General features: G+C 36.6%; 1 protein-coding gene across 1 annotated transcript in view; it reads left to right on the forward strand.

The window, feature by feature from the left end:
• LOC100167703 (alpha-protein kinase 1-like) overlaps positions 1–18,137 on the forward strand; it is a 56,601-nt gene that overhangs the window by 15,415 nt on the left and 23,049 nt on the right. Inside the window, exon 2 of the mRNA XM_008189151.3 lies at positions 1,799–1,884. The gene's annotated coding sequence lies outside the window, so the exon portion shown is untranslated. The remainder of the gene's footprint in view (positions 1–1,798; positions 1,885–18,137) is intronic.

An 18,137-nucleotide genomic window follows, 5' to 3' on the forward strand; every position in this document is an offset into this window, starting at 1 on the left:
TATTTTAATATTACCGTGTCGTCGCGCCGTCGAACCACCGACGTTTCGTCAATCCAATTTTTGTTTGATTATTTGATTATTATTTTGTTAACGTCTACTTTCTATGCAAAGTGAAATTCTTCGCGGTCGCCGTCGTAGCAGTGTCCAAAATTGGATCGATTAAACGGTCAAGCGAATTATAACGACGCGCGTGCGGCGAAAGCAGATTCTCCAAGAGACGACACACACACACACACACACACATGTGCGTGCGTATATTATATCGAACGGTTTCACCGATCTTATTATTATTATCGATCGCTATTATTATTGTTTTGCGCGCGTTTTTATATTTTTTTTCATTTTTTTATCGTTATTATTTTTCTTTTTAATCTAATTAAAAACGATAATATTATCGCCGTCGTTACGCGTCGTCGGATCCACTTTCGACCCGGTCGATTTGCGCGTGGCGAACACATTCCTTTTGTCATAACACCGGCCACTGAATCGGGTCACAAATCAATATATAATATAAGAGAGATACTCTTATTATATGATTACTAATCAGCCCGCCGCCGATGTGCCATCGGCGAAACTCCGAGCGACAGCGCGCCAGTTTTGCGAATATCTATACAATATATTCCTAATACCTATATATTATATTGTATTATAAATGTATATTGTAATATACATGTATTATTTATATTTATATATATAGCCATATAGGTGTATATGTGTGTGTATAATCCCAGAGTTTATGTTAGGGAGGAGATCGCGTGGCCGAGTAATTAAACAATGTAATAACTAATAATAATCTGTCTCACAAGCATATTATAATAATATAGTAATATACTATAATATAATTGTACTGTACCTATATTGTGTAGAAAGATGCTAGGTATTATATTATTATTATTACGGCAAAGATCTCGGGAATTTTATGCAACAATTGTACATTATATGCCAATGACAATGGTTTGAGATGTCAACGTTTCAAATCTAATTGATTTCAAAAAATCATAGTCACGATATTTGATTTTGCTTTACATCTCATACAGTGGCGTAGCCAAAATTATAAAATGGGGAGAGGGGTTAAGTACCCAATACCCCTACGCTACGCTATTGACCTCATAAAATAAACACAGGTACTCAGGAGGTTAAGTTCTATTTTGTCATTAGTGCGTGGAAAATATATTATAATATTACAATATATTATTATGTTGTAGGTATGTGTTATAGTAAATATTATATGTATATTTAATTGCTTACGATGACAAATTGTAGGTTAATCATTACTTTATTAAAAAAGTTATAAAAAGTAAATTTTTTTAAATTGTCAACAAACATTTTTCTCGTTATGTATCAAACGAATAATAGTGTTAAGCATAGGTATATATCTTAAACTGTAAATCCGTTAAACAGTTATCAAAAGAAAAAAAGAGAAATATCAATAAGTAACTGTTATTTAATTTAAGATTTCTAATTATTACGGGAAAAATAATATAGATAAGTACTATATTGAAAATATTATTAATATTTATTAGTCATTGTATTAATGTATACATTTTTTGCATCACATATATATTAAACACATTTTTAGTGTAAATAATTTTTGTCTGTAGTTGGTAGTTATACCAGGTATAACATTCCCACGACGACGTGACATAGGTAATCTCGTTTTCAAAACTATAAATACAGATTTTCAATTATTTGATTAGCTGGTATTATAATTTTGCTCTGTAGTGGCTTAATCGCTCAATATAAACCGCGCGTTCGTATTTATATGGCCACCACTTGATTTTTATGTTTATGATTGCAGATAAACGCAGATATTTCGTATTTTTATTCGTTGCTGCGAAGACACAGCCTCAGACCACGGCGGTCTGTAGATGATCTACTAATCAGGTATGCAAAACACACAAAAACATAAAATCGATTTTATGTAGGTATATTATATACGTTACGTACCTATATAATACTCACGTATTATATACCTATACAATATTATATAGAATACTGCAGGCTAAAAGAACTAACGTTAAAATTATGGTCCTCCCGTAGTCATTATCATAATGCTGTTATTAAAATATTATCAATAACCTCGGGGCTCATCGGTCACACGTTATATTGGCGTATTATATAAATAAATTTCCTAAAACACTACGCGATCGTATCCTAGTTGTTTTTATTATTTTCTCCACCACCGTAACTGCTTTACACCTCGTTGCCGAAACCCAACTTATTATATTGTAATACATACTCACGCGTAGGTTTATATACATAGAGGTACACCCAAGTCTCTATGGTACCGTAGCGAATCGTTACGGCTAGTTTTTTCCTCCCGTTTATCATAATAATTTGGGCGATACTTAATTTTCACATTATCGTTTGGAAAAAATGTTACCGATTCAATATCGGTTGTTACCTATAATATATTATGATTATTTATTTACTGCTCGTATTGTTTTTTTTCATAATTTAATAAGACATAAGTACAATATACATACTATTATACATTACACACTCTCTAAGTTCATAACTTTATGGTTCGTTTATATAAAAAAAACCCGACCTATATTATATTGAAGAGTATGTTTTCTTTGAAGTTCCTAAAAAAAATGTGTGTCGCACAGTATATATTATTAGTAAATATTTACCGAGACAATATTATATAGCCACATGTACCTATAATATGTGTATAAGTGCCACATTATAATGCCGATACATTTTTATAATTTTGATAAATAGGAAATAGAATGAAATAAGTACGTTATTACTAATAATTATATAACTGTTGTATCTATGTATGCCGATTGCCAGAAACGTCTGTATGTAATACCTACGAACTGAGTACACTTTTAGTATACTATAAACATACATATTTTATTATATATATCCCCAGAAGTTAAGATACGATAAATTGTGGTAGGTACTTATAAAAACGTGTAGGTATCGAATTAAAGACTTTCGTCGTTCATAACTGGCCGCGAGAATATAGGTTTTATAATATTATTTTGATGTGAAAATTATGGCCGAAAAGTGGAAACACTACGAATTTTTTAATCTTTTATATTATACATTAAATGTAACATGTATATATATATATATATTATAGTCTATAATACATATTATTATTATTATATGACTACGAACAGGCGCGGGCACACCGAGACTGGGATCGTGTTGCGTTAACGGGCTCGTGAAATATTACACCACAGACAGTGTCAAACCAGTATAATCGTTATTATACGTATTGCGGTACGTACGTCGTATCATGTACAAACTTTTTTTTAGGTTCATCTTGAAATACCTATAATATATATATAATACGGTTTATACGCGTGACGGACTGTGCGGCACAAGACGCGGTTTTGCCCAGAGAGTCTTACGCCAGTCGTGAATTATAATAATAAGATATCGCGTGCACACCACATATTATGTAGGTATACATAGGTACGTATGATATATGCGCAATATTAAGCTCTGCATAAAAGTCGTATACGTGTGTGTATATGTATATTATGCTCACGGTTAAAAGGTAACGTCTGAATTTTAATAAGCTAATTATTATTACACGTCCTATGATTTACGCTATATATTATATATACATATATAGATATGCTCATCCCCGTTTGATATTTCGCCGACGACTAAGACGACGACGACGACGACTGTATATACAACGACTCGATTGCAGTGTTTCGGTATGTTAATGAACGCGAGCGCGGTAATTGCAGCCTGGCGATGCTGCCGGTGCGGCACGAACGAATATTATTCGTGTGGCAAGTTCGGGTCGGAGGCAGAGCTGGTGTACATATATATATATATATATATTATCTTACACAAATATACATGTACATAATATTATACACAAATTATAATAATATGTATATTACACACGCTGCTCACACGGGCGCTCGCGTACCAATTGGCTCCCAATATAAAATATTATATATTACATTGTATGGACGTGGGTGGGAGATGCTGCTGCTGCTGCTGCTGCTGTGTATCCGCGCGAAACTAGGTTGCCCCCGAGCGATTCGAATACGCACACATAATAATATCAACCGGGCATGCCGGTTCGTGAAACCACGCGAAGATCCTCGACGATAATAATATTATTATTATTATTATAAGTAGGTATATAAGAGCACTCGCGGTTTATTAGCGAAAAAAAAAATCAACTATATATTCCCCCGACATCGTTTTTCACCGCGTAAAATGAAAAACCGACGACGATTTTCTTTTTGAATATTATAATAATGTGAGCGCTGTGCGACATCATTAACATTTCACAGTATATTACAGGTACGTACGATTTTCCATGCAACGCGCTTCGTTTAAAATCGACTGAAAATGTTTAGCCTAAAAATCGCGTGAATTTCCGTTATCTCGGACGCATTTTCGCATATTTTATATATCATTACTTTTAACGCCGCGTCACGCAGACTGGTCATCCTGCTGCTGTAGTGACGACAATTGCACGGTATATAGGAATATATACAGCATATTTTGTCACATATATTATTATATATTATGCGCATCGTGTGTGTAGTTATTTGTCGGTCACTCTTCAAAACCTTCGGACGCATCAATATATATTATATACATATACATATAAATATAGGTATACTATATACTGCACCACCGAGGCCGTCTACTATACATTATATAATGTAATATAATGATATCGGTTTAACGTCATGTTTAAAGTTGTCATCAATATGTGATGACTGTTATACATACAGTGCGCGTATAATGCTATATATTTTATAGGACCTATAATACAGGACGAGCGGCAGTTTATCGACGATTCATAAAGATAGATAATATAATATGTTACTATCAAATCTTCCTGATACTCGGTGTTTTGATTCGACCGCAAATGTCGTTGTAATTATAAAATGAGAAAACGGAATTCCAACTCGACGTTGCAGCTGTTGCTGTGGAAAGCTGCGGCCCGCGGATAAACGTCCACCGTGTACAACGCGGATAAACGTCCGTTGGCATTGAGCTCGCCGCGGTATAAGTACTCGTGTCGTGTATATATATAGATATAGTAAACACCGAACTGGGGCACGTCAACGTATTATATTATTATGTATACATATGTATATATATATATATATATATATATATATGGCGGCGATGGCAATAATAATAATAATAATAATCGCGCCGTCAACCCCTTCCGTCTATACCGCACCATCGTCGCCGGCCAGCGGCAGCAGCGGTGCAACGACATGCAAATGCACTTACCGCCGCCGGTCCAGTTACCGCACTGATGGGCGAGGATGCTGCGGCCGCTGCACTGTTGCACATATTATTATGCGCCTCCGTTTAGGAATGCGCTCTGCACGCGCCTGGCAACGTTCCTGCAGCTCCGGACCAGGCTCGATTTATTTTTTATTTTTATTATTATCCGATACACGTCGTACTTACACACACACGTGAACGCGCTCGCACATATTGTCATCATATATAAACGTCTCGCGTATAGTCGTGTGTTAGTAGGTATATACGTCGAAAGGAGGAAACGCGCTCAACACGACTGCAACATGCGTAAATGTTTCGAGAAGAAACTAGCGGTCGATCTCTCGCCAAAAAAAAAAAAATATAATGAAAAATTATAATAATCACGTACATTTCGATTAACGACCTCTGGTCAGTAAACGATATAAATATTATACACGCAGGTATACTATACGACCAATTGGATCTCGTCCGCTGCGTTAGCTGCCGCAGTCGCGATAAACTTTTGAACTCGTCCGACGAATATTATACGTGTATAATATTATTACTATTATTATTATCCTCATCATATCGTTATGTTATATTATGGTTTAAACGGTGTGGTTATAAAAAATAAAATAAAATTTAATACACATCCAATCCAATTATAAACACTGATTAGATCGTCGCCAGTTTTAATTGAATAAAATGGATACATTTTACGTTAGCGATTATCTCTATTTTTACTCGTACATAATATTATATTATACGTAAGTAGTTACGACTGAATATAAAATTGGGGACGAAATCAAAAAAATCAAAAAATGCACTCTGATTAACGAATTAAATACTTATGAAAATAAGATCGATTAACTAATGTTATATTACACTGCAAAATTGTGGATATTAAATAGTGTGATGCTGAGTGTGTATTTTTTTCCGATCGTAGTCGTAAAATAAACGTCTTACCGAAAATGTTGTCGGGTTTCTGATCTAAATTAGTTGGTTTAATATCGGAGTATAATATGCATACTCTTAGGTACGTGTTTCTTTTCACATTTCTATAATTATTCATAAGAATTATAATAACACACGAGCCCAGAAATATACAAACACGCACTCTCGCGTTGCTGCAGATAATATACACACAATGTTATATTATTATATTTTATTATACTATTCCCATCAGATTGAACTGTTGCCCGAGAATGCGTTTGTACATCCGATTCGATTGTAGCTATATAATAATGATGCAATTGCGCATCTTGTTAAACATTTTTAATTAAATTAGCATTGAATGCCACTATAAGAAAACGTTATTTGTGTTTGTTATATTATAATTTCGCGTGTATGTATATAATATATTTTTTATTATATTATTATCGTAGTGTTGTTACACAGCAACAAAGCTGCAAATGTGTCGATGGTAGAACACTCTCTCCACGTAGGTATTCGAATTCAACTTGCACAGTTGCACCGCGACGGTAATTTATTATTAATAGTCTAGTCTGCGATCAAAAAACGACCATCGTTTAGTTCTGGTACCTTCCAGTTTATATAATAATATTTTATTGTATTTCTTGGTAGTTTGAGAGTATTTCTATGTCCAGGGGCACGTCTTTTGCGGTCGTTGGTGTTTACTCATGCATCGGGGAATAATATGTTACTATGTTAGTGTTTAATGTAGGACAGACCAAAAAATCAGAATTGTCCCCACGCAGTGGATCTATCACCCTTATAGTTTCTTTTTGCCTACAGACTGCTGCAGTGTTATCACAGAAGACTTACCCATTATTTACGCAATAGCTGTTATAACTTATAGTAACTTACATAACTTATAGGAAGACTTCTTATGTGGATTATAATACAATAATTATTATATTAACATCGTTGGTCGTTTGGTGACGGTACAATTGTAACACCGTGATTCCGTGGTGATATTGCAGCATACACACCAAAAAATGGGGTCATCAACCCTAATTTTGCGAAATCGTGTTTTTCAAAAGTCTTCGAAATACCTAACAATAACAGTATTGTTTGATATCATTGATATTTACCGCTACATGTACCATGATTGCCATCACGGCACTGATGTCTAAATATGTAGGTATATATTATATACCACTATAAACACGAGCTATGTGCAATATGGACTTACATCGACGGTGCAGGCATCAAGCCATGTCTCCGACTCTGCACAGTAACAATATAATAACACAACGACGATATTGCATTCATAATAAGTATGAAAACCTACCCTACACCAGACGTGCAAAGGCGAAAACGACGGATGACAAGCCACACGCCCACGAGTCTTGTGTCCAATAGACTATACTAATATTCGCTAATATAACCGTTGCTTGGTGTTTTGTTTGTTTTTACGTCGTTTTTTATCGTTCCTGTAGTCATCGGAACGATCGGTTTACAACCGATCGATGGACATCGTACATAGTTATAATATAACACTTATCTATACATAGTATTTACAGCGGCTGCGTGGGCATACTCGAATGCAGGTTCTACTATACATATACGAGTTACATACTATTGCAAACTAATTGGACACCGAGTGCGCGCGTCACGTCGTATATACAATAATTACGCAGTGAGTACTGTGTACATTGTAGAAACGTTTTGCAGCTTTCGTGTGAAAAATCCGAATAGACGAGACCGGACCGCGTTGTTCATTTGGAAGAGATGGAAAAATAATAGTTCCTTTTATGATTGATTTACGTTCGGACGACGCACGGCGGAATCAAACTATACAATACACTGCCTGCAGGAGAGATGATGATTATGGAGAGAGAGATTGCATCGTTTGCGCGACAACAATATTTTTATTATTATTATTACTATTATATTATTATTGACTTTGTTCGCGCGCTGCTGGTTAGGTAACACGCACGACGGGAGCACTGCATGCAAAACGGAATACGGTAGACGTCCACGCTGCCCGTCTCGCGGACTTTATTTATTTATGATGTTATTTTGCCCCGGTGAAAGTCGTCGAAAATTACTATTCGTTCTCCACCGTTGACGTACACACATATACATAATTTATAATATTATATATACCTACCTTAACACAATGTTCGCAAGCAGCGGCGTTGTCAGACGAGAGATCAGTAATCGCGGATGCTGTGGCCCAGTTTTGAAGTTTTTTGCGGAACCTTTTTTTCGGCCGAACTGGACGCGGCATTGACGGCGGTGGCGATCATCGCGCATTGGTATCTCTATACAGTCGACGTGCCGACCTGCGGAACAACGCCACCGCCCGTCCGCCCGCCCTCGTAAATAATTACAAATTATCTTTGCCGATAAAAAAAGAGAGAGAGAAAATCCACATAGCCGATATCGCGTACCTACATATATACGTATAATTTGTGTATCGGACGAAAAAATAAAATAATAAAAAATAATTACCGCCACCGCCGCCGACCTGTTTCGAGCCTCCGGGACACCATATTATACTTTACTCACACAGACTCCGGGTCGTCTGATCACCCGCGGTCCGTCCGGTATATATACCTACGTGTATAATATCACATAAGTGTGTTCAGCAGTAGGTACCTATATATAGGTATATATATATTGTACTAATTTTGTTCTTCTCCGCCCAGTCCTCCACTATGCATACATATAAAATATATTTATATATAGGTACGTATTATAATATGGGTATACACAACTCCGACCGACGACGACGACGTCAATATATATGTAGTCCGATTATCTCCGAGGAATATCAATCGCCCCGGGGACGCTGAAAGTTGCGCACCGCGTAGCCGCCGAAACATATCTTTCCGCGAACGTTCGCCTAAACCCGATGTAGGTACGTACATGTATATACATACACACATATATATATATATATACCTATATAATTGATACGTGCACCCGATTGCTTTCCTATTGTTCTCTCTTTCCAACCGTATTGTAATGTTATAAATGTATATAATGCGAACGAACGGCTATATACAGTTATTTAACTCGGACGAAATTGTATTATGTTATATTAATATACATCATCGTCGTAACGTATTTCTTGTTCGGTGCTTTTTATATTACATAATCTTCGGACGATTTAAATATTTGGCCAGGGCCGAACGTACGGTGTCGTATTATTTCTTTGTGACCGATCCGCGCGGAATACATTCAGAAAATAAAAACGTCGAAAAAACTGTCGTTTCGATGAATTTTTATAACATTTATTGTGGACATGCATAATATAATACGTACGTACAATATGTATAATACGCGCATCTATTTTAAACATTATACATTTTTGACAACCAGTCATGTGATTATTAATCCAACGGAATATTGATCTCCTGAAGTTCAACAAACACCGTGCACCTACATATAGGTTCATATATAAGATGGCCTTCGATGGCCCAGACGTTTTTTTAACAGTTGAGAGGACAATATTATTATCCACGTCAGTTTTGTAAAAAAAAATCTAGGTCGATCTTATCGTCTTACCAAATATACTAAAATCATATTAATCTTTTGCTTATTTTTGTAGCATTGAATTTTTGCGATTTTGGGTTATAGACAGTTTTTTTAGTGCGATGAAACAATATTAAATGTTCGTGACCTGTTGTTTCCATCGAATATTTAATGAGCTTAACAACATTATTCGTCCATGTACAATATTTCAAAGGAAAAAAATATATAGATAGTATAAATACGCAAAACGGACAAGTATACCTACAAAGATGATACTATATTATATATTATATTATTATGTGTTATACGTGCTCATCCATTATACGTTTTCGACAATCTGTTTTCGCGTCGGACGAACGTGATGCGACGTCGATTATTTGTTTTCTTTTCCTATGATCGCACCCCCACGGGTTCAGCCCACGTCGTGACCAAGTGGACACAATACAGCATACAATATATATATATAGATGCATGATATTAAAATATGTACGCGTACGATAAAACCGACGCAACGATGCGACGTAGTTAAAATCGTTTTCGGTCGTTTGAAATGCATTTAGGCAGATCATTAAGCGCGTCAGCAGCCGCCGTCGAGGATCGTCTCGCGTATTGTTGTCCGTGACCCGAATACCGTCCGGACCGTGGTGAACAAGCGCGCCAAAAACGATTCAAAATCAGTTTCAAAACCGAAAAAATCCATTAGCCGTGGGTACATAGATATGGCGACGGCGAAGCGTGAGCCGTGACACGGTTTTTTATTTACGCGTTTATTCTCCTCCGCTCAATGGGATTCCACCGATATCGACGGCTGTCAATCACCCTCATCTACGCGGTATAATCGCATCGCGCGACTATTAATCCGGCGCAATATCGATCTCCCGAGGTTCAACAAACACTGCGTAGGTAGATATCTTCATATATATATATATATATATATATAATAATATGGTAGACAGTAATAATTATCAATTTAGAAGAAGGTTAGGCAGAAGACAGTCCAAAATTAAAATGGAAAAAGATGACTATATACTTGCTATATTTGATGCTTCAAAAATAAAGCTAAAAGAATATGTATCATGATAAGTCATATATGATAATGTTATTATAACTATTTAAGTACTCTGGCATACAACGTGGATTTTTCATATTTATTTTTATATTTTAAATATTTTTTTGTTACAGTCTATAATTTGAATTTCAAAGGAATTAATTTTTCTAATTGAAACTTTCAAAAACATTAAACTAAATAATTTTGTTTTCTTAAATGTCATAATGTACACTATATATAAATGCATTATAACTGTAAACCGTATAATATGGCAGTTATAGCTGTTGCCTGTTGCAGGCGTTGTAAAATATAATTTGGTTTTATATTTGTGCATTTAGTCAAATATATTTTTGAACTAAGAATCCGAAGAACCGTGGTTAATCCTAAACTTATTTTTCAATTGCTTTTTCGGGATTTGTTTGTAAGATACCATGTTTTCTGTACTAACTAGGTACGTATATATATACTAATCGAACACGTTGTTGATAAACCTAAACGTCTCCGCAGTGCAACCCGTTTACTCACAAGTATAGATTTGTTCAGTTTTTTTTTTGCACCGGATAGTGTAGAAGTGGAATATATCGGGCGAGAAAGCAAATACGCGATTTTTTTCTTTCGAAATCGTCGGTCGGCGATGAAGTCGTACGATAACTGTAGTGGCGGCAGACGGTCGTTCAGTCAGCCGCCGTGGTGAGCCCCTGCCGCCCGCGCTTCACTTCATATAATGCCAATCTATATATATATATATATATATATATATATACATTATACATATGTGTGTGTTATTGGAGTGACGGCGGCAATCCTATATACGTCCGAGCAGGAGACAGTTATAATCTCACGATCGTCCCGATGACTTTTCCCCGGCGCGCCTATATGTTTTTGCGTACACATCTCGCAGCGGCGCGTTACGGGACGTTTTTTATATGCGGATATCATTGCGTATATTATATAGTAGGTATAGGTACATATATAATATTATGCACTCGACCGCGCCGATATCGTAAGTTTGATCGAAAATTGTGCGAATTCCTTTCTATTGTCATCGTACGGTGGTCGTGTGCAGTGGCTAGGCACCCGTATATATATAATACATATATATACACATCGCAGGAAAACTCTGCGCGATAACGAGCCGCTCATATAATATAATATAATATTATAATAATATTAAATCGATGGGGCCACGCGATACAATATTAAGCTGCGGGGAGAGACGATTTACATTCCGGGCGGCGGCGGGATGACACGGAAACGCGAACGCATAATGGATTCCGGAGCATTGACACCGCGCGTGAGCGACGTATAATATACTTGCATGGCGTATACCCATTATACGATCGCCCTGTATAATATTAGTTTTCGACGTGTTTACTGTTGCGGCACAGCTGCTGTCGGAAGATTTCGTCACCTCTGCAGCGCGGGGCCTTCCGATACACGACATCCGGACGCAGATTCGGCAGGCGGTCGCCGGATCGCGTGATATAATAATATATATGACAATATTATGCCGTACGATATTATTATTATGACAATGTCATATTATACGTATATAATCTGTACGATATTTGCATCGGGTCCGGCGACCGCGGGCGCGTATATACATAATAATGATAATAATTGTCCACCGGCGTATTATATTATCGTAAACGATATATCGGTAAATCACGTAACGCGTCTACACGGGTAGGTAGGTAAGTATATATAGGTACGTGTATAAATATGTGTAGCGCTCGGTGATAATATCGGACGCGCATTATTCAAATGGCATTCGGATTTCACGTGCACTCGCGTGTATAATCGGTCGGCGATCGCGGAGACGGAGAGAGAGAAAAAGTTCCGTTTACCGTTATCCGAAATTGAATATTACGCTCGCCGGCCATTATACGCACACACGTGCCCGCGCTTACGTATAATATATACCTACCGCCTCTGTACACGGCGGTATTATATGTGCATATTATAACGCTCTGGCGTTCGAGAAGCGGCGGCGGCGACAACGATGATATTATATAGTTCGTCGTCTTCGTTTACCGGCTACCACTCGCGCGTATAATACGTACATTTAGCTACCACATATACCACGCGCACCTACCTATAGTAGCTGGCTATATGTATATCCGAGTAACTCGCATGGACTCGAATATTATCATACATATTATAGGTACCCGGTAGCCGACCGGATAACAACCATTGTTGTTATTCATCCCATTGTGTGTGTGTGTGTGTGTGTGTGTGTGTGTGTGTGTGTGTGTGCGCGTGTTAGCTGCGTTGTTGGACTTTTGCCCGTTTCATATATTATATATTATTATTACCTATTAGTTATATTAATATCGTCGTTTTCCTTTTCGATACCCATATTAAAGCGCAAAGTTTAACTACATAATATTATTATCGTCTCCGCCGCCGCACTCTCGGTGTTATTATTGTTTGGTACCTATACCTATATTTTATTTATATTATTATTAATGATCAACTGAGATGAGGTGCTTTCACCGCGGAGGAGGCTGGGTCGGTTTGTGCGCGCGCCCGCGTGTGTTATAATATAATAATAATAATATATAGGTATATCATAGGTGCCTCCACCGACTATTATATTATTATATTATGTTATATTATTGCGGTGTACACCGTGTGTGCATATTACAATATAGAAAAGCGCGTGCGCGGGCAAAACACACGAACGGCGGCGTGTGCTCGAGATCGTGACGCCGCCGTCGCGTCGCCGGCGCGCGTGGTGGAAGTCGCGCACACGGCGTGTTTGCGGAGACGCGAACGCGCGCGCGTCCGCTCGGCGTGTGTCTTAGCGTGAACTACACACGAGCGCAGAGACTCGTGCTATCACGACGGAGCCAACTGACGCGCGTGCAGCGTGTGTGCAGATGTGTCGTCCGTTATTATTATTATTATTATTATTATCATCATCATCATCATCATCATCGTCGTCATTGTCAAAGAGGTTATAGGTACGCGCGCTTTCGGTGCAGAGAAACGTATAATACAACTCGCGATGACTGTCCAAATTGACGGCATTACAGTCGGCGAGAATTTGTTCGTTGTCGATTCGAAATTAATTTTTAAACATCATTATATTATACATCGGTTAGGTGCCTACTTGGGATATCACAATATCCGCCCACGTCGAGTCGAGTGGCGAGAAATTGTAATATCATATATTTAATACGATGAGTAGGTTGGTAAATGGTAAGATAGATTTTCAGATATAATATATACCTATTATACCGTTTATATTTAAATTTAATAATGCGATTTATACGTATACAATATTAAATGTATCACATAAGACACGGGAATTTTCAGCTGGATTTTCGAAAAAAAAAAAAACACTAGTACAACTCCAAACGAGATAAACGAGTACATCAATTACATATTTTGCTGTACATGCAGAGAGCAATATGACTCAAATAATAACAAAGGTAGGTACTTTGGAACAAAAACGTTTAGATGTTTTTTTATACTCTTAAGATATTACAATACTGAAATCTCTGGGCTTTGACGAAACATTACAATTTAAATATTGGAGAACTTTGAGTTTTCCGACCATTTATTCGCCAAATTCCAACGTCGCAGATGACTAGGAGAAAATTAATAAGAAAGGTATTCGATGCGATCAACATTTTACGTCATAACTATTAATATACATGTTATGAGCAACAAGAATCATAAACTATCATTACTGTATAAATCCGTAAGACAGGTTCACTCTAAAATTGTTTTTGAACATTTTTGAATAGAAAAATTCATCATGAAGAGTTACCAAAGATTATGTAAAAAAATTACTTTGATAAGAGTATTAGTTACTGTGTTTTTGCATTGTACAACTGCAGCTGCTGTAGCTGAACTACAATTATTTAAATGATGTGATAAAATTTCGACAAGAGTTTTCGACGCCATTTCGTAAACGATTATGAGTCATATTATTATTATTGTTATAATATTATCCATTATTGTTCGAACATTGAAATCGGCGGCGATACGTTTCGTGGTGCAATATAATATTTCAATAGAGGAAGACGGGTCACTCTATATGAGTTACGATACATATTATATACAATCATATGTATACGCGTATCATTACACATATTATTATCTATACCTAGACGACGAGTCAAATCGCACTTCAAGTATAATAATTATACGTCGAGATCAATATAAGAGGTGTTTAAAATAATGAATTTTCATAATAGGGACTCGTTCGTAAGTGCGTGTATATATCTATATGCACATAATGTATAATATAATAGCCGCCAATGACCATAATATATAGTTAGGTATACAATTATTAGATTAATAGATCCGTTGCCGCATTGTAATACTTATAATATGCGCCGTACATTATTCTACGATACGCGTATACTGCTCGTTATGTAAAAGGAACTGCTGCAATGTGATATTCTCTTAATGGCTTTTTAATTTATTTAAATTTCATTACCTGCGAGTTAGATTATATAGGTATATTGTACTCGTATGCGTGTACTGCTCAGTGCTCACTGTAAATATTATTAAATTACCGTTATCGTTTTTTGAACGATCCGCTGCCACATCGACAATTTAAATGGATTATGATTAATGTATAACATATCGCGTGTGCAGCAGATAATGTATTCAGCGTTATACAATATTGAATGCATCTTCTAAAAATGCCAAGTTGAATTGTCCATTTTGAGGACTGATTCTTCCGAAAGAAAAATGTGTATCTACCTACCTACACGATTTGATTTGACTTAAATGTTTATAGAGAATTTTAGTCCTATATAAAGAACGGAACGAATAATCGCGTGTAAAAAATTGGAGCGCACACCATATTCGTTTCCTATGCGTATACGTAGCTAGTATACGTATATTATTAAATTCACACTCGAAGCATGCCGGCAACTATTTGTGAGAGCGCAGAAATTATCTCTCATATAATATAATACAATATATATATAGCTACAGCCGCAGTGGCGGTGTAACAATAGTAGTAAATCCTGCAGGAGTTGAAACTGCCATAGAAGGATTAAACTTTATTTTTACACGAGTTTATTATACAGTTCCATTTCCATTAACACGATCGAGATGAGGGGTAGTGTTAGAAATTCCTCTAAACTATTTTAATCGTCCGCGTCGTTTTATATTTGTACGACCGCGCAATAATGACGGCAACAATGTCGGAATCCAATGCCAGTTGTAGTTGTTCGCCATTACATAATTGCGTTGCGGGCCGAAAAATTGCATTCGTTTTTTTGAAAACGATTAGCGCTCGACGACGCTCTCGAAAAAGGCACGTCGACGGCAGAAGTGACCCGATGGGTATTATTTGTGATGCACTTATAGAATTTGAAAGACCCGTCGATGTGCAGAGCAAACGGATTTCTATTCGAGCGACGGCCAGCAATAATTAATTTTTTTTCTTACTCGTAAAAAAATGTATAATAATTTATTATATTATTATTATTCTCTTTGGTCGCCACCGCCGCCGCCTCTGATAAACCTCGCGTTCCTACTTATCGTATACAAAATCGCTCGTAAAATATTATAAGTAGGTATACGAAAAAAAATATCAACAACACACATAATATGGGTACGCAAAGATGAGTGTGTGACACACGCTGTATGTGAAATAAATCCTCCCGCGGTCCGGCACTTTATAATTTATATCATTGTTTATCTACTTGTTATACTCGTAACCCACTTGTTATATAGGTACTCGAAACCCACTCGTGCGGTATGGTGTATTGCTGCGGATTTACGACTACGGTGGCTAAAACTCAACGGGTCGTAATTATTTATCAATTTTTCATAACACGACAATATTCAATTCGATATTCGAAATCGGAGAACCATATTAAAATAACACTCCACGTACCTATAATAATAATATATATAACATCATAATACGCCGTGCATCGCATGCATGATTTATTACTCGTATCGCGCCATCGCAAAGAAGACGGACGTGAACCTACCTATAAATATAATATATTTATATACAGTAGAAGTCATATAGTGGTATTATATAGTAATAGCAGTAGTAGTAGTAGTAGTACTAGTTAGTTGGTATAGTATCTAACTTAACTGCGTACATTGTAACACGTTCGGAACTATATATAGAGGGGACGATAACCGCACTGCATAATAATAATAACTATAATATGTACTCGATATAATGATTACACTGGCTACCGCTGTTGCGAACTGTGCGTACCTACTCTCGTTTTCGGGCCACCGTCCCGGAGGAGGGGGGGCGCGCACTTATATTATGCACACGCATATTATAAGTATACCCACGCGTAATATTATGATAATATAATAATTACGAAAAGCAAAACGATAATGATAACGTAATAATAACGCGAAGGTGAACTGGGGTTAGTATTTATTAGCCGAGTGTGTGTGAGTGTGTCTCTACGTGTGTGTGTGTGTATGTGTGTGTGAGTGTCCGTCTTCTCGCATCTGCTGCTCCATTTTAAGACCAATCAAGGTTGGCAGGTCGATCCTCAAATTGTGTGGAGTATAATATGTATAATAAAATATACCTTGTACTTATTATTATATTCGCGCGATCTGTACACTTTGGAAAACCGTCTCAAGGACGGATGCGGTGATATCGCGCATATATATATATATATTATACAATATTATTATTGTCAAGGTAATAGGTATGTAGTTTACTATAATATTGTTATTACTTATTACATATTAAATAATATACTATCGTCACAATAATACCTGCGGCTGAGTCGTCGTGTTGAATTAATCATAATATACAGTATTGCACGGAAAAAATGTAGAAAATTGATTTCATTAATCTGGAATTTGGATAACGCAGTCGAGAAAGCCCTAAAGAATTCGCGATCTATACCTGTATTGTGATAATATAATATATGGCATATTATTATTATTATATTGTAAATACGTCGTGCCTATTTCTGTCCTACCTATAAACATTATACTCGACTACATATACTACATAGACCTAGGTATTGGTTATAATATCAACGAATATATGTATACAATATATACTATATAGGTAACGCGGTGAACGACGAAATCGAGAGACTGAGGGAAAGAAGAAGAATATAATATAATATAATATAATAATAATATAGGATGATAAAAAAAAAAAATCGCGCGTATAAAAACAATGAGCATGCGCGCATGCACATATAGGTATATTATACCTACACCGAGGAGATACACGGAGAGATAATGTTCGAAGTTTTCACGGTCCGTCAAGCGTGGCGTAAGAAAAAAAATACGGTCATATATACGTTATAAATCCTTTCATCGTGCTTTCTCACTCGCCGCCGACGTCTTCTCTATACTGCACTGCAGTACCTACCTCTACATATATAATATATGCGCGTGATAGGTACCGTGCAGCTATAAATTGTGCACACTCTAGGCCGCGTGCTGCCGTGTCGAC

The sequence above is a fragment of the Acyrthosiphon pisum genome, chromosome A2 (assembly GCF_005508785.2).
Source record: "Acyrthosiphon pisum isolate AL4f chromosome A2, pea_aphid_22Mar2018_4r6ur, whole genome shotgun sequence".
In the NCBI taxonomy this organism is placed as follows: Eukaryota; Metazoa; Arthropoda; class Insecta; order Hemiptera; family Aphididae; genus Acyrthosiphon; species Acyrthosiphon pisum.